We start from the raw sequence: 21,177 nt of genomic DNA, 5'->3' as shown, positions 1-21,177 counted from the left end.
CATTGTGGCCACTTCGGGACTGAATCAACAGACAGAAGATCTTCCTCTCTGTCTCTCCTCCTCTCTGTATATCTGCCTTTACAATAAAAATAAATAATTCTTTAAAAAAAAAAAACTGTGTGGAAGAGAATTAGCTAGGAGAGACAACTAGAAATAATGCATTAAAAAGAATCTGAATACAAGTCAAAGTTGAACCCTTGGGAATGGAGTAGATGAGATTAAAATCAATCCTTGCACAAAACTTAAAGGTTATCTATCTCAACTTTCTCCACCTAATATCTGAATGTTTTCATAGCAGCCCTTTCTGCCTCCTCCTGAGTATCACAATAATGGATAATTAACTATTTTTAAAAGAGAGTATTACTGTTAAACAAGCATATTTGCTCTGAGGAACATTTTTTAATTTTATTTTTATTTGAAAGATTTACTGACAGAAGGAGTTTGATCTTCCATCTGCTGGGTTCGCTCCCCAGATGGTCACAACACTTGTAATTGAGCTGATCTGAAGCCAGGAGCCAGGAGCTTCCTCCAGGTCTCCCATGTGGATGCAGGGTCCGAGGACTTGGGCCATTCTCCACTGCCTTCCTAGCCATAGCAGGGCTCTAGATTGGAAGTGGAGCAGCTAAGACATGACCAGCATCAATATTTGATATTGGTGCTTGCAGGTCAAAGATTAGCCTGTTGAGCTACCATGTCAGCCCTGGAACAAGTCTTTCTTAAAATGTACAAAATCCTGTCGCCCTGAATTTTCTGTCACTACTCCCCAGTTACACTATATTACAGCAATAGTGAAGCAGATAACCACAGAAAAAGAATCACAAAGGAAGAAAGTACAAAAAAAAAAGCCAATGAAAGCTCTGAACAAGCAATGAGGCAAACTTATTTAGAAGTAAAGAAAGCAAGCAATCAGAACTACTAGACTTACACCAGACCAAAGGAGAAGTATGAGAGGAAAGTATGAATAGTAGCATCAACATGTGGCAGAGTTCAAGGTAGTTACAAACTTCAAAAGGGATATTTACTATATTACAAGAGTTTCAGGACACAAGTTGTGCGACAGCTGAACTACAGAGGGCAAGAAGTCAAGTAATAAATACAGTAACATCAACACCTCTTTAGTAGCTAACCTTAAAAGACAGAGAGTTGAATGAGAACTTTGTAATCTCTAAGAGGCAGGCATATTTGTAAACAAACTGAAAAAAAAAAGGGTGAGACTGAAGAGAAACAAGAAAAAGAACATGGGCAGCAGTAGGTACACAAACATATGAGGTGTGATGGCGGGGAGGGGGAAAGAAAGCAACCATATGAGGCCAGGGACCGAGCACCTTGGGCCTCACTTGGAGAAACAACTTTACAAAGCAACCGTGAGAAACTGAGCAAGGTGACCCAGAAGAGTTGCCTCACATCCTACTCCTAGGCCCATGCCGTTCCCTGTGTGGGGGTGAGGACAACTGGACGGAAGGGTCAGGGAAATCTGATTGCCTCACTCCTACCATTATTTCTGAGGATTCTCTGAAGCTCTAGAAAGAATACAGTGAAAGCATTATTAATGAAGGAAAGATGGCAAGAAATGAAACAATGGAAGAACTACATCACTAATATGTATTTGACTAAATATGATATATCTCATACTTATTTGTTACTCTTCAAAATAACAAAGAAAAAGTTTGAATCAACTAGTGAATGAATCAATGATCTACATTATATAGATGATGAGCCAAGTTCCAATTAACTTGATTTACAACATATAAACATTGTGAAGATCGGGTTTAAATTCAGATTTTATCCTTCTAAATCTAATACCGATGTGCACCACACTGACTCCATCAATTAAAAAACAAACCTTAAATTATTTCATTACTGCCTCCCACCAGTATCACACACCCAGTTCTTTTTTCCCTTTTTTCCTTATCCCATTAATTATATATAGCCAATAATTATTCATCTCACACCTCATATTTACTTATGTCTATGCTCTATTAAATGATAGGAATAATTAACATCTAATTGAGACCACATTTTCCTAAGACTAGGACTACCAGAAAACTATCCCTCACAGCAAAAGATTATATTCTCATCAGTGCAATTATTCTTCTTAGCAAAGGGTTATGTATTCAGCTGTAATGTGGAATACGCACACTACTATGAGCCACCATAAAGGTGTTCTGAATTCCAAATAATTAACTTATAAAGAAAATTTTATAACATATCTCCGTAACTTGGGACAATACGCACAAAGTAGAAATTGGGTTTTTTTACCCTGAAGCTGAAAAGTGATAGCATTTTTGATACAATGCTGCAATGTTGTACTTAGATTTAGTCATTAAAAACAATAACAAAAATCAACTCATTACTATTTTTAAGGCCAATGAAAATTGCAAGCCCCTCCCCGATTCATCAGTGTTAATATATGTAAGAAAATAAACAAGCATTTTGCATCATCCTAGCAAAGGGCAGTTTGCTAGGAATCATTTACTTTTAGCGCAGTAAAAGTTCTTCCAATCTCCTCTCTGATCCCTCTCTCATTTCATACTTCACTTGACTTCACGCTATTGGCCTGCAAAATACCTCAAGTATCTCTTTCTAAGAAGCAATTTCTACATTTTTGGAATTTTTGCTTCTGGAAAATGATACAGTTAAATTTCTTTCATGCACACAAATAGCAATAAACTAAGATTTTCTACTTGACAAAATCTAATTGCATAATCTTTTAAAAGATTCATTTTTCAAATTTCCTACCTTGTACATTATATTGCTCACAACAATCTCAATGAAGCTAAAATTTAACAAAAATCTGGACTTTCAAGAAATATAAACAATTGATGCTGTCATAATAAGTACTTGTGTATGAAAGCAATATGAAAAAAAAACCCAAAGGAATGCAGAAAATAAGAACAAAGTGAGAGTAATCTAATCTGCTTTATTCCACACATCCTCATCTGACTGCTGAGACACTGTGCCTAGAAGCTCTGAATGCATGTGTTTCCTTATTCACTGTTGATTTAGTCATTTAATCATGCTGAAGAATGTAACAGCAATGAGTTGGGAAGATTAAAAACTATAACTAATTTAATATTAATATCAGAGTTAGGTATTCCAAATGTCTTATAAAAAGCAATATTTAATGTGATATCTTTCGCAAAAATAAAAAATCGCATTCCCAAGCATATATTTAAACCTGGTTATTATTCAAATTAAAAGCAATGTCTAATCCTCTGCCTGTGACATCAGAATCCCATATGGGAACTGGTTCATATCCTGGCTGCCCCACTTCCAAGCCAGCTCCCTGCTTATTGCCTGGGGATGCTGTTCAAGTCCTTGGAGCCCTGAATCCATGTGGCAGACATGGAAGAAGCTCCTGGCTCCTGGCTTCCGATCAGCTCAGCTCCAGCTATTGTGCTCATTTGGGGAGTGAAACAACAGATGGAAGACCTTTGTCTTCTCCTCTCTATAACTCCGTTTTCAAATTTTTAAAAAATTTTATTAAAAAAAAGAGGCTAACAGACAACAGGATATTTAGATGACCATGACATATCACCCTATCAATTATTCACTACTTGACTGGTAGAAAAATGTCAGTTTCCATCTTTACCAAATGATGAAACTGTATGACCAACAAGGTGATAGCTAACATCATGTGCTTCCTGGTGTAATACAACTGTAGGTATGCATATCATCTGCATGGTGGTTTTACTAGAAACGTCTAACTAGACTCTAATTATGAGAAAACAGGCCAATTCGGAATGTGGCACATATTCCAGAACCAAAAGAAGAAAGGAAACTGGTAGAATTAACCCAGACCGCAGAAGTTTTGAAGACACATACCACCAAATACATACATTAACTGAATCTGGCATTGAAAGAAAACAATGGGTACATAGATTTTTGAGAGAACTGGGAAAATGCTAAGTATGGATCACATGTCAAATAATGTGACTGGCTAAATGTTGATACTCTCTGCCAGTACAATTGTATTGTGGTTACACATAGAAGAACTCCTATAACTGAAAAACATGTGCCTCAGTATTTAAGGGTAAAGCAGCATATCTACATCCTGTTTTTCAGGTTTTGCAAAAAGGAAATGTGTGCATGTGCACACATGTGCACAAGCATGCATACACACACACACTCTCACTCTACTAGTCTTTCAACCTTAATTTTTTAAATTCCCAAATAAATAATAAGAGGCCATTGAAAGCTCACTAAGAACTGCTTAATAGTAGAGTGAACCAGACCAAAGGAGAAGGGAAAGAGAATAATAAGCAGAACATTTCAGAAATAAGGAACATATGCAAAGGCTTGGAGGGAACAGAGCCTGTTGCCAGAAACCACAAATAATTCAACATGCCTGAGACAAGTATATATTAGGGAAATCAGGGGCTTTGGGGAGTCATTCAAACTAGGGAGATAAGTTAGAAAAAGAGGTTCAAGAAACATTTTAATCTGTTAAAGAAGTAAGAAATGTGGATTTCATTATGAGGATCAACAAAATCAGAAATCATTCAAGTACAGAAGTCACATAATCAGATTTCTCTTTTAGAAACACCACTGATTATAGCACAGAGAATGCACTGAGGAACAAGACAAGAAGAGATCAGATAGGAATAATCTAAGTGAGATACCAGCAAACTTGAATTCAGATAATGGTAGAGATGGAAGAAATTAAACAGATTACAGATCTTTTTCCAATCCTCTCTTACTTTTAGTTTCGAATACTCAAATCTGTAACTGCCTGTGGGCAACCTGTACATTTCATAAATATAAAACCCAATATGTCAAAAACTTATATACACTATTTACCATCACTTTCTCCATGTGTTAAAAAATGTATTCCTTCTACAGCCCAGTTAATAGCAAAACCATCCACAGTTTCTCAAGCTAGAAATCCTACAACCAACTTGAATTCTTCACGGATACTCTTCAAATTCTTCTTGTTCTTTTTTTTTTTTTTTTTCCTTTAATTGGAAAGGCAGATTCCCAGAGAGAGAGACAAAGATCTTTTATTTGCTGGTTCATTCCACAAATGGCCATAACAGCCAGAGCTGACCCAATCCGAAGCAAAGTGCCAGGAGCTTCTTCCAAGACTCCCACGAGGGTGCAGGGTCCCGAGGCTTGACTATCCTCTGCTGCTTTCCCAAGCCACAGGTAGGGAACTGGACAGGGACTGCAGTGGCCAGGACACAAACTAGTGCCCATATGGGACACTGGTGCTTGCAGGCAGAGGATTAGCCAATAGAGCAATAACACCAGGCTCATATTAGTCTTCAACTTCTATACTAACTGGCACTTGTCCTACAGATTCTATCTTCAAGTACATAATAAAAATGTTTCCCTTGCCTCTGTTGTGGTTACCACTGCCACAGCTATAGACTTTATTGGTAAAGATTGGGCTTTTGTGAAAGTCTCATATAGTCGCATATATACAATTCTACCTTGATTCTAGTCTCACTGCAGAAATCATATTTTCTTTTATTTTCTTAAGATGTACTGATTTTGACTGAAAAGTCAGATTTACACAGTGAAGGAAATAAAAAGCTCTTCCATCAGCTGGTTCATTTCCCAAGCAGCTGCAATGGCCAGAGCTGAGCCAATCTGAAGTCAGGAGTCAAGAGCCTCCTCCAGATCTCCCACGCCAGTGCAGGGTCCCAAGGCTTTGGGCCATCCTCCACTGCTTTCTCCAGGCCACAAGCAAGGAGCTGGATGGGAAATGTAGCTGCCAGGTCACAAACGGTCTCCCATATGGGATCCTGGCACTTGCAAGGGGAAGATTTACCCATTGAGCCATCATGCCAGGCTCCAGAAGCATATTTTCTAAAACGTCAGATCTAATCAGGTCACTCTCCTTCAATAATGATATATACCAAGTCCATCAAGTCTAGAACCTGGACAACACAGAACCCCTTCATAATCTGGCAGTTTAACCAAACTGCAAAATGACATTAATAATTACCAGGGTATAAATTTCTAAAGCAATTATGTGGATGATTTCAAAGTTTCACTTTTATTCAATCTATTGAAAAAACACAAAATATGCATATCATCACAATATTCATACACAAACACGTACTCATTTGAACTCTATACTAGTCACCCAACTGTTAAAATACAAAATTCTGCAAACATATAGTATGTTTTCTATAAAAACTTATCCCACTTTCTAAAACTCAATTTCAGGTCACTGTATTAGCAAAATCTAATATTGCCACATGGCTTATTCTGAATATTACATCCAATTATTCTTCATTCATGCTACCCCTTGAAAACTCTTAACAGCTGGAGCTCTACCTACTTCACCATTTCTTCCATATGACTGTGACAGAAAGTTGACCAGTTAAAACAGACATCACATTCCTTCCCAATTCACTTCCTGTATATTAATTAATTTAATTTTCAATGCTATACCTCAACTCTGGACTACCGGAAATACTGAAAAATTGAAATGAGTCTTACGCATTTAAAGAAATTTTTTTTTCCCACAAGGTACAGTCAAGAACACTAACTAGGCCTTTATTAGAATCCATGTAAACCATAGGTTTAGAAAAGCACTATTACATCTGAAGTCAGAAAAGTTATTGCTCCGGAGGTGGGGAGTATGGCTTGTGTGTTGTGAGATACTTGGCACACTCCTGACTAGATGCTAGTAACATTTCTCCTTCAGTTGTGACAAACTGGTCTATAGGTGCTGCCAAACCTCCCTCGGAGCACAAAATTGCTCCTGAAGAACCACTGTTTCAGATGTCAAGACCCTGAATCTGAAAAATGAAGCCTCTAACTGATGTGAACTAACATTTTAAAAGTTAATAAAGAAAAAACAGATTTTTAAAAATAAGATGTAAAGATTCCTAAATAATTTACTTGGTTTAAGTCTTTAGGTTAAAGCATTTTTAGAGGATTTCCTAACAATAGATATTGTCTATGTGGATACAATGGTCATCTGCCCTTTTCTTTTTTTAACTTACTTATTTTACTTAAAAGACAGATAGACAGAGGGAGAGAGAGGGAAACAGACATTCCATCAGCTGGCTTACTCCCCAATGGCCACTCTGGCCACAGCTCAGCCAGTAGCTTCTTCCCATCTCCCATGTGGATGCAGGAGCCCAGGCCAGCCTTCACTGCTTTATCAGGCAGCTGAATCAGAAGCAGAGCAGCCAGGACTAGAACTGGAACCCACATGCAATGCTGGCACCACAGGCTTAGAATCAGCGAGCCCCTGGTCATCTGCTTTTACCCAAAGATTAGTCAATTCTTTCCCAGCTTTGCTAGCAAAATGTCAAACATACATGTATAAGCATGCATATGTGTACATATGAAAATATAAATTATTTATTTTTGAGTTTTTATTTTCATTTATTTGAAAGGTAAAGAAAGAGACAGAAACAGAACTTTCCCATCTGCTTGTTCAATCCCCACACAATGTCTGCCAACAGCCAGGACTGGGCGAGGCTCAAGCCAGGAAGGAACCTGAACCTTACTCCAGATCATCCACGTAGGTGATGTTTGCCAGTGTATGCATTAATAGGAAGCTTATCCCTGTCTTTGCTTATTGCTGACAGGGGACGTTGCAGGTCTCCTAAACAACTTTTTAAGTCTATCTAGTTTTTTCATAAGTTTGTGTATTTATTTGAAAAGCAGAGTGAAAAGAGAGGGTGGGGATGGAAGGAGAGAGACAGAGATCTTCCATCCACTAGTTCACTCTCCAAATGTATACAATATTGACCAAGAACTCCACCTGGGTATATGTGTGAACTGTAAGAACTCTGGAGCTATCATCTGCTGCCTTGCAGGTTGCATTGGCAGGAAGCCAAACAGGAAGTAAAGCAGGCTCTGGGAGAAGGGATCTTGGTATCTCCGGCTCAGCCACAGGGCCTGCCTCAAGTTCCATCACTATATGATCATACAGTAGTTTTTAAGCCATGCATCCTGAAGATTCAGGATTCTGCTTTTTCATTTTCCTCATCTGATTCCTACCAACTATTTGAGAGGCAAGCAAGAAGAAAGCTAATGATTTCTGCCGCCTTTTCCAACCCTGATATTGTGATATTCACTGAAAAAAATACTCCTCCAAATTTTGCCTGCTCTTCCCCAGATGACCAAAACACCTCTTAAAGTCACTGAAGCCATTCCCAATAACTTTCTTTCTCTAAAGTTTGTATTTATGCTGAGTAAAAGCAAAAAGAATATCAGTTACTTACATAATCATTTTTAACACTGGCGATCAGTTTGTCTCTGACTCAAATAAAATATATTAAACATGTAAATTAATCATAAAAAAAAAAGTTCATTGAGAAGCCATGAGCCCATACCACTTATTCTGAAGGAAGGTGGAGATTCAGACAGATTAGTGATTGCCTGGAGTTGGGGTAGGGTAGAAAGAATGAAAAGTAAATGCTAAAGTAGCAACAAGGGTGTTTGGGGAGGATGGAGGAGACCAAGGGAATAATTCAAATGTTTTAAAATTAGATTGCAGGGCCCAGCACAGTAGCCTCATAAGATCCCTACCTTGCATGTCCCGGGATCCCATAGGGGCACCAGCTCATGTCCCAGCTGCTCCACAGTTTATGTTCCAGCTCCCTACTTGTGGCGTGGGAAAGCAGTTCAGGATGGCCCAAAGCCTTGGAACCTTTCACCCACACGGGTGACCTGGAAGAAGCTCCTGGCTCCTGGTTTTGAATCAGCTCAGCTCTGGTTGTTGCAGTCACTTCAGGAGTAAACCAGCACAGAGGATCTTTCTCTCTGCATCTCCTCTCTACATATCAGCCTTTCCAATCAAAATAAATAAATCTTTAAAAAAAAAGATTAGATTGCAGTGTATAACTCAGTAAACATACTAAAAATTATCTAATTGTATACTTTAAAGGAGTATGTTAATCATATCTCAAGAGAGTTGTTTTTAAAAATTTTAGAGAGGCAGGCTTTTGGCCTAGAGGTTTGGCTACCAGTTAGAACACTTCTACCTCACTGCGCACCTGGGTTTGAGTTCCAGCTCTCAATTCCAGCTTCATGCCTACACACATCCTGAGATAAAACAGGTGACTGCTGGAGGAGGAGCTGGGCCCATGCCACCCACATGTGTGACCTGGATTAGTTCCCAGCTCCAGCCTCATTCGAGCCCTGCAACTGTGGCTATCTGAGGAAAAACCTGGAAGATGGAATGCTCATACTGTCTCTCTAATCCTCTCTCACATTTACTCTCATATACACTTGATCTTAGCCAAAGGCTGAGAAGTGATGGCTCTCATAAACAAAAACTGGTTTGGAAAACTAACAACAGGCAAAGGGAATTTCAATCAACATTTGTTGGTAGGAAAAGGAGTGTCATTAAGAACAAAGTGTAAAGTTTACCACTTCACAGGTTATGTAAGATTTGCCTTTCATTCTGACATAAAAACTTTACTGTCTTACCCAGAAATAAATTTCAACTTATCCAGAAAACATGGCACATGAAAATTAAATCATCTTTTACCTCATAAACTTCAGATAGTTTTACCACTCATAATTGCTAAAGCAAAGACATTCCAGAAAGTCAAAATAGTAACCCCACTTACACAAAAACAAAGCATACGAATACCAACAACAAAACACAATCTTGACAACTTTTTGTCATTTAAAAAATCATCAAAATATTTTTCATTTAAAAGTGACCCTAAGACTGTAATGTCTTATTTTTACAGTGCAATAATTCAGAAGTTATCAGTAAATAGACTCGAATCTCAATAAAATTGCAAACACTTAATCCCCAAACCATAACTATGAATTACACACACTGACCATTTTACCCAAATAATAAAAGACAATGATAATCGTGAACACCAATACCCTTTTCTAGGAAATCAAACTGCACTACAAATAACAAACAAATCCCATCATTCCATCTGTTCCCATTACAGCTGCTTAGAAATCCTGTAAGCTCACAAGGTGCTTTTCCAATTACAACTCCCCATCAGATTTCCAAAAGTAAATATTCATTAAAATTAGCAGGTTACGTTGGAGTACACTAAAACTAATTTATCATGACATCACTTGCTTTGCAAGCAGTTACTATTAAGGCTGACTTGGGTTTTACAAATCAGAAACAGAGCCAAGTAGAAACAAAAACACTCCGAACAATTTAATTCTTCGAATGTAAGAGCCTCACTAGAGACCAAAAAAAAAAAAAAAAGACACTGGTTAAAAGGGAATCTCTTTTTTAAAAAACAAATGCTTGCTACCTCGGTCACACAAAATTCCAAAAAATACCATCCTGAACTCATTGCACGGACTGAGCAAGTAGTTAATTGTAAGGGGCCGGCAAAAGTTCTCCAGTCAACACCGGTCATGCACCAGAACATCAAGTCGGTCATGCAGAAGTGGAAGGAGCAAAACGGTGGAAAATTAATTACTGAACAGATTATTGCGAGTTAAATTGCCAAACTGCAAGACGAATCCTCTTTCCCTCAGGGTGGGGATAAACATTTTTAAAAAATTATTTCAGCAGGAACCAAAGGGGGCTAAAAAGCCCAGCAGTAAAAGAAAAAGGGAAAAGTTTGGGGGCAAGCGTCTAAGGGCGGGGTGGGGTGGGGCGGGGGGAGAAGCGGTGATGAAAGTTCCAGAGCCGGGCGCCTAGAGAGGGGGGACAGGGACGAGAGCGGCGTTTGTGGTGGCCGGGAAGGAAGTAAGAGCACAGACGCCGGCCCCAAGCAGGAGGAGAGCAGAATGGAAGCTTCAGAGCCGGTCAGTCGAGACCCAAACTCTGTTCCCTTAGGGCCAAAGAGCAGACAGAGAGGGTGGGGTCTCGGTCGGCCGCCGTCTCCCTCTCTCCTCTCCCACAGAGGGTGGGTGGGCCGCGAAGCCCGGGGGACAGACCCGGAGCTGGCCCCACACACCTACCTGCGGTTCTCGGGCAGCCGCCCCGGAGCGAGGCCTAGTGCATCGCCGCCGCCTCCAGCCCTCCACGTAGAGCCGAGGCTCGTGCTCGGCGGCCGCCGTCGCCGCCGGGCGCCGGGAGCCCGGCCGGGGCCCGAGCCCGGCTTCCTGCCCCGAGCCCGCTGGCTGGCCGCCGGTCGGCCTGGGGAAGCACAGGGCCGCCCTCTCGAGCCCAGCTCTGCTCGCTCTGGGCTGAGAGGAGGCAGCGGCGGCTTCCCTCACGTCTCTCCCGGGTGTCCTGTCAGCCAGCAGTTTCCCCCGGGTCCGCAGCGCCGCCTCCGCCGCTGCTGCCGCCACCGCCTCTCCCACATTCCCGGCCTCCGGGGGAGCTGCCGCCGCCGCCGCGCCGCGACCACAGGCCCCTAGCACTTGGGCTCCCTGTCCCACAGCCTTTTCCTCTGCCCCGCCGGGCCCGATGGGCTCCGGGCTGAGAGCGCCGGAGGCTGCTGCGAGGCCGCCGCAGCCCCCAGCCCACAATCCACCGCGCGGCTCGGCCGGGGCGGGAGTGCCGCGGCCCCGGCTTGAGGAAGCGCCGAGCGCCGAGGGAGACTGGTGTCGGCGCGGGTCCGGGAGCCACCCGCGCCAGCTCCCCTGCGCCTCTTCCGATAGACTCGCACGCAAAGATAAAGTCACATTCAACTGCACTTTTTCCCTCACGGCCTCCCTCCCCCCTCACACACACACACACACACCCGGAGCTGTGCTCGGGCACACCCAGGTGCCACCTTCTGCTTTCTCGGGACGGGACCCCGAGCGTGGTCCTCATGCACCCCTCTGGACCAGTCGAATTCATACGTCTTCAACCCACCCAGGAGCTATTCATGCAGAAACTTCCACGAGGTCCCATGTCTCCTTTCACTCCCTCAAAGTAAATGCTATTCAGAGTTTCCCTAATAAATGCCCTCCAAAGGTTAAAGGTCGCAACTCTGCTTCCCCAACCTGCTGGACTCTGAAAATTGCATTGCCTGTTTATGTCAGCTGGTCCCTCAGCCAGTCCTGCTCAGGCTACTTCACAAATTCCAGGGCTGGTGGTAATCAAAAGCAGGGGATAGGAAGATGTTGGTCAAAGGAGATGTGGTTTTAGTTAGGCTAGAGGAATAAGAGTATGTTTTGATGAGTTGCTGCACATTATAATGGCCACGGTTAACAAAAACATAGATTTCAAAATTGTCAAAAATATATATATACTTTAAGTATTCTCAAGTTAAAAGAAAAAAGATACCAAATTATACTTTCCCGGCATAGAAGTTAACTATTCTTACTGTTTCACTGAGATGCTTCAAATGTGTGTGTGTACTAAAGCTTCTTAATTCTAATTATTTGTGTATACTTTTTAAAAAGCACTTAAGTTGCAAGACCCACTGAGGGCCCAGTGCCATGGCTCAATTGGCTAATCCTTCCCTTGCAAAAGCTGGAATCCCATATGGACGCCAGTTGGTATCCCGGCTGTTCCACTTTCTATCCAGCTCCCTGCTTGTGGCCTGGGAAAGCAGTGGAGGATGGCATAAGACCTTGGGACCCTGCCCTGGCATGTGAGACCTGAAAGAGGCTCCTGGCTCCTGGCTTCGGATCAGCTCAGCTCTGGCTGTTACAGCCATTTGGGGAGAGAACCAGAGGGTGGAAGATCTTTCTGTCTATCCTTCTCTCTGATTATCGGACTTTCCTATAAAAACAAATCTTAAAAGGAAAAAAAGACATACAGAGATTGCTCATTTGCTGCCTCACTGCCCATGTGCCATCAACAACTGAAGTTGTGGCAAGGTGGAAGCCAGATTCCAGGCACGCCAAGGGAGTGGGGAAGCCTCCTGGCTCGGTGGCAGGCGGACTGTTAGAGCTATCACCTGCTGTGTCCAAGGACACCTTTGTCTTAGCAGAAGCTGCAATCAGGAATACAGCCAGGTCTGGAACCCATGCACCCCAATGTGGGATGATGTATCTTTTTTTTTAAGATTTATTTATTTTTATTGCAAAGTCAGATATACAGAGAGACAGAGAAGATCTTCTATCCGATGATTCACTCCCCAAGTGACCGCAACAATCTGTGCTGTGCCTATCCAAAGCCAGGAGCCAGGATCTCCTCCAGGTTCCCCATGCAGGTGCAGGGTCCTAAGGCTTTGGGCCATCCTTAACTGCTTTCCCAGGATACAAGCAGGGAGCTGGATGGGAGGTAGAGCTGCCAGGATTAGAACCAGCGTCCATATGGGATGCCGGCACATTAAAAGTGAGTACTTAAGCACTAGGCCGTTGTGTCCGGCCCAGGATGGTGAATCTTTAACTACTAGGCCAAATCCCTCCCGCTCTAATACTGATTTTTTTTTAAACATTTGTTTAAAATTATTATTGGAAAGTCGATTTACAGAGAGAAAGCAAGTCTGAAAAAAAGATCTTCCATCTACTGGTTCACTCCCCAAGTGGCCACAAAAGTCATAGCTTAACAGATCTTGAAGCCAGGAGCCAGAAACCTCCTCCTAGTGTCCACATGAATGCAGAGCCCCAAGGCTTTGGACCGTCCTTAACAGCTTTCCCAGACCATAAGCAGGGAGCTGGAAGGGAACTGGAGAGGCCTGTATACAAACCAGTGCCCATATGGGATCCCAATGCAATGCAAGGAGAGGACTCGAGCCACTAGGCTACCACACTGGATCCTAATACTGATTCTTAAACAACATTCTAACTCAGCACTGTTTCAAAGGACTTGCAATCTTAAACTAATAAAACCCACAGATAAGGTAATGACTTAATATTGGTGTATGTGTGTATATATACTTAATACATATGAAATCCACAATCATCTTACTTTTAGGAAGATTTTATTCAATTTTGAATTTTATTTCTTCCTTAAAATAAGTTTCATGCATTTATAAGACTGTGTTTCAACAAGTCAAAAGTGAAAATCTAACTGTTACATCTGGGAACTGAAAAACAAAGTAGAATCAAGTCTCACTTGTAAGAAATGACTTTTGAAACTGTAAACAGGAACCAGCATGGAAGCCTAGTGGCTAAATTCCCTGCCTTGTATGTGCTGGGATCCCATATGGGCATCAGCTCCTGTCCCTGCTGCTCCACTTGCCACCCAGCTCCCTGCTTGTGCCTTGGGAGGCACTCCAGGATGGCCCAAAGCCTTGGGACCTTACACATGGACCTTACAAATGGGAGACAAGGAGGAGGCTCCTGGCTCCTGGCTTCAGACAGGCTCAACTCTGGCAGTTGCAGCCACTGGGGAGTGGAACCAGCAGATGGAAGATCTTTCTCTCTGTCTCTCCTTCTCTCTGTAAATCTGACTTTCCAGTAACAATAAATAAATAAATCTTAAAAAAAAACACCTGCAAACATCACTCTTTGTGAAATGTTTTACCCACCACACTGCTAAAGCTGGTGGGAGGGAAGAGAGCAAATAATAGTAATGGTAATAATAAATACATAAAGACAGAGAGAGGTCTTACATTTCACTTTTTCTAAATTCAATTCTCTACAATTTTGTCACAAAAAAGCCAAGAAAATCAATTTCCAATATACATTGAATTGAACTATGAAGCAGTAAGTCTTCATAAATCCCTGATCCCGAATAAAACCAAAACCTACATCAAAGCAAAACCAGAATGGTGATTGCTAGAGGGCAGGCTTTTGAGCTAAAAGCTAGAATGCCTGGGTCTCACGTGGCAATGACCCAGTTCCATTGCTGACTGCAGCTCTGAATCCAGTTTCCTGCTGATCCAGACCCACAGAAGCAGCACGTGATGGCTCCAGCCCTTGTGTTCCTTCCCACCACCTGAACCTGCATGGAGTTCCCAGCTCCAGCCACTGCCAGCATTTGGGACTTGAACCTGTGGGAGGGAGCTCCTTCTGTCCCTGTTCTGTCTCTCAAATGCATAAATACATAAATACGTAAATAATAAAATGAAACACATTAAAAAAAAAAAAGAGGGCCTGGCACAGTGGCCTAGCGGCTGAAGTCCTCGCTTTGAAAGCGCCAGAATCCCATATGGGTGCCAATTCTAATCCTGGCAGTCCGCTTTTCCATCCAGCTCCCTGTTTGTTGCCTGGGAAAGCAGTCGAGGACGGCCCAAAGCCTTGGGACCCTGCACCCACATGGGAGACCCAGAAGAAGCTCCTGGCTCCTGGCTTCAGATAGGAAGTCACTTGGGGAGTAAATCATCGGAGGGAAGATCTTCCTGTCTCTCCTCCTCTCTATGTATCTGACTTTGTGATAAAAATGAAGTAAATCTTTAAAAAAAAAAAAAAAGATAGAAAGAAAGAAAGAAAGAATGGTGATTACCAGAGCCAGGGGATAGGAAGATGTTGGTCAAAGGAGAAGTGGTTTTAGTTAGGCTAGAGGAATAAGAGTATGTTTTGATGAGTTGCTGCACATTATAATGGCCACGGTTAACAAAAACAAAGATTTCAGTACTGTCAAAATAGTATTCTCAAATTAAAAAAAAAAATAGATCAGGGTCAGTACTGTGGCATAGCAAGTTAAAAATTCGCCTGCAACACCAATATCCCATATGCGCATCAGTTCCATCCTGGTCTGCTACCGTTGTGATCCAGCCCCCTGCTAATGGCAAGGCAAGGCAGTAAAAATGACCCAAGTCCTTAGGCCCTGTACTCGCATGGAAGACCTGGAAAGTTCCTGGCTCCCAGCCTTTATCAGCTTAGCTCTGGCCATTGAGGCCATTTGAGGAGTGAATCAGCGGATGGACAAGCTCCTCTGCTCTCTGTAATTCTGCCTTTCCTATAAAAATTAAGGTCTTTTTAAAAACTGCAAAGCAATGGGGCCCAGCATGATAGCCTAGTGGCAAAAATCCTCCCCTGGCATCCACCAGGTTCCCATATGGGCACCAGTTCATGTCCTGGTCGATCAACTCCTCATCCAGCTCCCTACTTGTGACCTGGAAAAACAGTGGAGGATGGCCCTGTACCTGCATAGAAGACCCAAAAGAAGCCCCTGGCTCCTGACTTGGTATCAGCTCAGTTCTGGTTGTGGCCTCTTGGGGAGAGAACCAGCAGATGGAAGAGCTTTTTCTCTGTATCTCATTCTCTCTGTGTATATGCTTTTCCAAGTTAAAAAATAATAATTAATTTAAAAAATATTTTTTAAAACACTGCAAAAAAATGCATTTAACAAGTTCCTAAAATTTCTACCTGCATCAAGAAGTTAATGACAATTCAAAAGCTATCTTAATTCTCGTTGCTTTTGCTTTTTAACAAACAGTTCATATTTATTCCCCACTTGCTCCAAAGAAGTTATCAAGTTGGCACTTGGTTAAATGGTAACCATTGGGTGTCTCCCAGACACTAGAACAAGACAAACTGGTTTGCCTCCTCATTATCTATCTGTTGATACTATAAGAAGAAAATACACACTGAGTGTTGTGCTTAGTTCTTTCAGTGATCAGCACAATGTTTACTTGTCCTTTTCCACAGAAGAATTCATAACATTGAACCTAACTAAGCAGAAAAACAAAGGCAGATGATCAGATTTTAAAACAAAAAGTGTAAACAGGACAAGTAATTTAAAGGTAAATAAATTTTAAATTAACGAGTATTCTCACTTACTAGAATCACTTCGCCGATAGAATCAAATTATAAATGCATGTGCGTAGATATACTATTCATGTTCATGTCCAAAAACTTCAAATGCCAGAAAATTAAGAAACTGATAGAAACTTCTGTGATTGCCCTTAAAATATCAAATCAAAATATCAAATCTGAAGAAAATATTTAGCTATCATATCTACCACACAGTGTTTGCCATTCACTAAGAATTATGAAAGGTTATTAGGGTTGTATATTCTCATGAGAGAAGAATTGCACATTTGAATGCCAGAACACCTTTATAAAAGGCCTTCCTATGCTCACACTTACCACATGCTCAAAGCGTATTTGTGTGTGTGGCAGTAATAAGTTAGTATACCTCCTAGGTGTACACTGCTGCCAATGTTAATGACTTGACTGACAGAAATTATTTGAATACATGCGCCTCTGCATATCAATACAGTGAAAAATGGAGGCGCTGGTACACGGAACAAGTAGAAAAATTGGTAGGTTGTAAGTACTGGTCTTTTTTATTTTTTGTCATCACAAACATTGACTCTATCAACTAGAAACTCATTCAAGTGCTCTTATCTACGCTATGGTCAAATATGTATAAATATATTGTGTGTTCTGTATACACAATATTTTAAAATTATTTTTAAATAAGATTGTTTTTATTTTAAAGGCAGAGAGACAGCGAAGTCCCTCACCTACTGGTTCACCTCCCAGATACTGAAGCCAGATACAGATAGCAGAGATGGAAGCAGAAGCAGAGCCAGCACCCCAAGCCAGACACTGCCACTTGGGGTGAGTCTGAACCAAATGCTTATTGGCTGCCAGAACAGCGTGCACTCAGGAACTGAAAGTGATCAGGCTGAGAGTCCTCCCCTAGGGTTGGTTGTTTGTTTGTTTGTTTGTTGTTTTTTGACCCAATATCCTGAGGTATTTCAAACATTGTATCTAAGGTATTTTAAAATGTTTTAAAATCCTATTTTTTAGCAATGTGGTTCTAAACTGAATCTGTCTTGTGGTTTCTCCCCATCTAATACTGTCCCCACGCTATTGAAGGAAACATTCCAGTTAACTCTAAGTATGATGTATGTAAGATGTTACAACTAAATGTGGGTATAATCACTCCAGAATTTTACAGTGTTTCATAGGATAATAATACTCGTGATAGTTGCAAGTTTGCAACATAACATCTTCTTGAGTCAGCTGTTTGATAACTTTAAAAACCATGATTTAAGCCTAGCAAATTTCTGTCACTTTCTCTTTGATATTCCACATTTCCATTTTGAGTAGTTTTTTTTTTTTAAGATTAATTTATTTTTATTGGAAAGTCAGATTTACAGAGAGAAGGAGACATAGAGAGAAAGATCCTCCATCCGCTGGTCCACTCCCCAAGTGGTTACAACCGCTGGAGTTGAGCTGAGCCAAAGCCAGGAACCAGGAGCTTCCTCCAGGTCTCCCACGCAAGTGCAGGGTCCCAGGGCTTTGGGCCATCGTCCACTGTTTTCCCAGGCCACAAGTAGGGAGCCAGAAGGGAAGTGGAGCAGCCGGCTTAGAACCAGCACCCATATGTGATCCCAGCATGTGCAAGGCGAGGACCCAGCCACTAGGCTACCGCGCAGGGCTCCCATTATGAGTATTATAATAGCAGTTGCCATTTACTATGTATTCGCTGGACTGCAAACAAGAAAACCAAGATAGTGTGGTATTTTCACTTTTCCATTTGTGTGCACAAATTACTACCAGCTGTAATTTAATACAATGTGCATTTAGTATGTCACAGCTTCGAGTCAAGAGCCTAAGCACAGTTTGTTTTCTACCGCAGTTCTCTCAAGACTCCCATCAGAACGTAAGTCTGCATTCCCCTGTGAAAGCTTACCTTAGGAACACCCGCCTTTCAAGACCACTCAGGTAGTTGCAGAATTCATTTTCACATAGTTACTAAGAACGCTGGCATCGTGCTGCTGGTGGCTGCCCTCAGCTCAGAGCGGTTCTGTGCTCTGTGGGGTGTCCCAACATGACTGATGACTTCATGATTAAGTCTCTCTAAAGTCTCTAAAAATCTGCTTAGCCAATGTCCTACCACCTCTGCCATGGTCTGTGGTTTAGAAGCATGTCACAAGTTTCACTTATACTCAAAGGACAAGGATTTAGACAGAGATGTCAATACCAGCAGGCAGGAATCTTGAGGGCTACACTAAAGTCCATCTGCCACCTGTAGGTTTTGAGGGTTTGACTAACCTTTGCTGTGTGCAATCAGGTTTTTTTGTTTGTTATAACTTGAGAGAGACAGAAAAAGAACCAAAGAACCTTCTGTGTGTTCTGGGCTGAAACTGGGAACTGGAATGCTATCCAGCTCTCCTGTAAGGGCAGCAGGAGCCGCCTCTGCTGCGGTCTGCTTTGGGAAGAAGCTGGAGTTAGGAGCTAGAGCAAACGAACCCGTGCATCCGGATGTGGGATACAGGCATCGCCATGTGCCTGTCAGCACAGCGCTGACGTTTCAGCCATGTAACAGATCTCGTCTCTAATTCTTATTTTCTTCATCTAAAAGAAGAAACGAGAAATTTCATTACACTTTTTATATTTCTGTTATTTAAAATTAGGCTAATAACAGAGGTGTAAATATTAAATGAGCATTTTAACACAGCAATTGATCATATAAAATGCCAAATAAGCACTTTTTTCAGATTCATTTATTTTATTGTTATTGGCAAGGCAGATTTACAGAGAGAAGGAGAGACAGAGAGAGAAAGATCTTCCATTTACTGGTTCACTCCCTAAATGGCCTAAGTTGAGCCAATGCAAAGCCAGGAGCTTCTTCTGGGTCTCCCACGTGGATGCAGGATCTCAAGACTTTGGGTCATCCTGTGTTGCTTTCCCAAGCCACAAACAGGGAGCTGGATGGGAAGTGGAGCAGCCAGGGCATGAACCAACACTCATACGGGAGCCTGGCACTTGCAAGCGGAGGTTAGCCGATTGAGGCATTGTGCTGGACCCCCGAATAAGCACTTCTTAGTTGTCTTCCTTTCCCCTCCTCTTCCCCTCTCTTATTTTCATTCTTATCTATTTAAAGACACCCTCCTCCCCAGTGGCATCTCTATCCTTTGAGCTACTACAGTGTGCCCACATTCATGGTGTGTGTGTGTGTGTGGATGTAAGTGTATATGTTCCTGTACCCGGACCCATTCAAAACATCTCTTGTATCAATACCTTTAAAAATAGGACTGATGGTACCGCAAATGTTATCTACAACTTGAACTTGGTAAAATTAATCACCAAGCTGTGGAAAGATCATTTCTAGAGAACTTAGGTAGACTGGTTCTTATTTTTCTCCTTACATCATGTTCAATGTACATGAGATACAAAAGGACATATTATGACGTAATTGTTTTCATGGGTTTTGGATTTGCGTCTAACTCTGTCGGACGTGTTACTAAGCTCCCTAAAGCTCCCTTCCTTACCGGGATAATGGTGGTACCGTCTTCCTCGGCATGTGAGGATTACATTCGAAGTGCACTTAAATAGCATAGCTTAGTGCCTACCTCATAGTCAGTACTTAAAAATGTCAACTATCACAATCATCATTGTAATAATCACAATCTCAGTATTAGAAAGACTGTGTGAGTGAAACCCTTATAAAATAGGAAATGGCAAGATATGGCTGTGAATGGGGGGGGGGTGATGTGAGGCTTGAAAAACCACAAGTTTTCCAAAGTCATTGTGAGCCAACTGGCCACGGCAAAGCTAAGTGATCACAAAGTATTCAAATTGACAAGTCAAAAATTAGATGAAAAAGAACCAGGGACCAAGGTAAGAATGCTGATTCTTAGCTGTACCGTGAATCATGCCACCCCAGACACCAGCAACCGAACAGCATGTGAAAGACGCTATTGCTACTTCAGACATGGTGTCTTTTGTTTTTGTTTCTGGGTTTTTTTTTTTCATTTTTTAAAAAGATTTTTTTTTATTGCAAAGTTGGATTTACAGAGAGGAGGAGAGATAAAGAGGAAGATCTTCTGTCCACTGATTTACTCCCCAAGCAGCCGCAGCGACCGGAGCTGTACCAATCTGAAGGCAGGAGCCTGCAGGCTCTTCCAGGTCTCCCACACGGGTATAGGGTCCTAAAGCTTTAAGTGGTCCTTGACTGCTTTCCTAGGCCACAAGCAGGGAGTTGGATGGGAAGCAGGGCAGCCAGGATTAGAACCAGCACCTATATGAAATACCAGGGCATTCAAAGTGAGGACTTTAGCTGCTAGGCTATTGCACCAGGCCCTCTTTTTAATTTTTTTTGACATGGTATTTTTATGTACATTCTCCCAGGAGCAAGAGTCTACTATAGAACATATCCAGCCTAGCAAGTCATGTTGCTTAGTGAATATGTTGCTAACAGACTAGAAAACAGTATGACAGTCACAGCTAGGGGCATGCCATGACAAATGTAAAATTATTTCCAATTTTTATTTTTTAATTCTTACTATCATATTTTTGTTCTATGTTGCTCTCCACGGTATTTGGTTATTCTATTATTTCCTTCAACTCTTTTATCTGTGCATCTTTACAAACAGAATAACTCGTAAATATTGCAAGAACATGATTTTTTTTCTGTGGATGCTCATGTTTTACTTTTTAAAAATTTCCCTGCAGAATCTGGAAAAGTTTACTACATAGAATACTTTCAATAAGTGCTTATTGGATTAAAAAATAAATATTAATATGAATTATTCCATCTTA

The 21,177-nt window shown here is 41.6% G+C and overlaps 1 protein-coding gene across 6 annotated transcripts in view; it reads right to left on the bottom strand.

The window, feature by feature from the left end:
• Positions 1-11,487, bottom strand: part of VPS54 (VPS54 subunit of GARP complex) — a 117,271-nt gene extending 105,784 nt beyond the window's left edge. For 2 of the 6 annotated variants that reach the window (XR_005885184.1, XR_005885183.1), the window contains exon 1: positions 10,867-10,999. The gene's annotated coding sequence lies outside the window, so the exon portion shown is untranslated. Of the gene's footprint in view, positions 1-10,866 lie in introns of all 6 variants that reach the window. The other 4 variants (XM_040993335.1, XM_040993334.1, XM_040993332.1 and 1 more) reach the window with 4 other exon arrangements.
• Positions 11,488-21,177: the final 9,690 nt, after the last annotated feature.

The sequence above is a fragment of the Ochotona curzoniae genome, unplaced genomic scaffold (assembly GCF_017591425.1).
Source record: "Ochotona curzoniae isolate NIBS_2020 unplaced genomic scaffold, NIBS_Ocur_1.0 contig_883, whole genome shotgun sequence".
Classification (NCBI taxonomy): domain Eukaryota; kingdom Metazoa; phylum Chordata; class Mammalia; order Lagomorpha; family Ochotonidae; genus Ochotona; species Ochotona curzoniae.
This window is presented reverse-complemented; position numbering and strand designations above follow the sequence as displayed.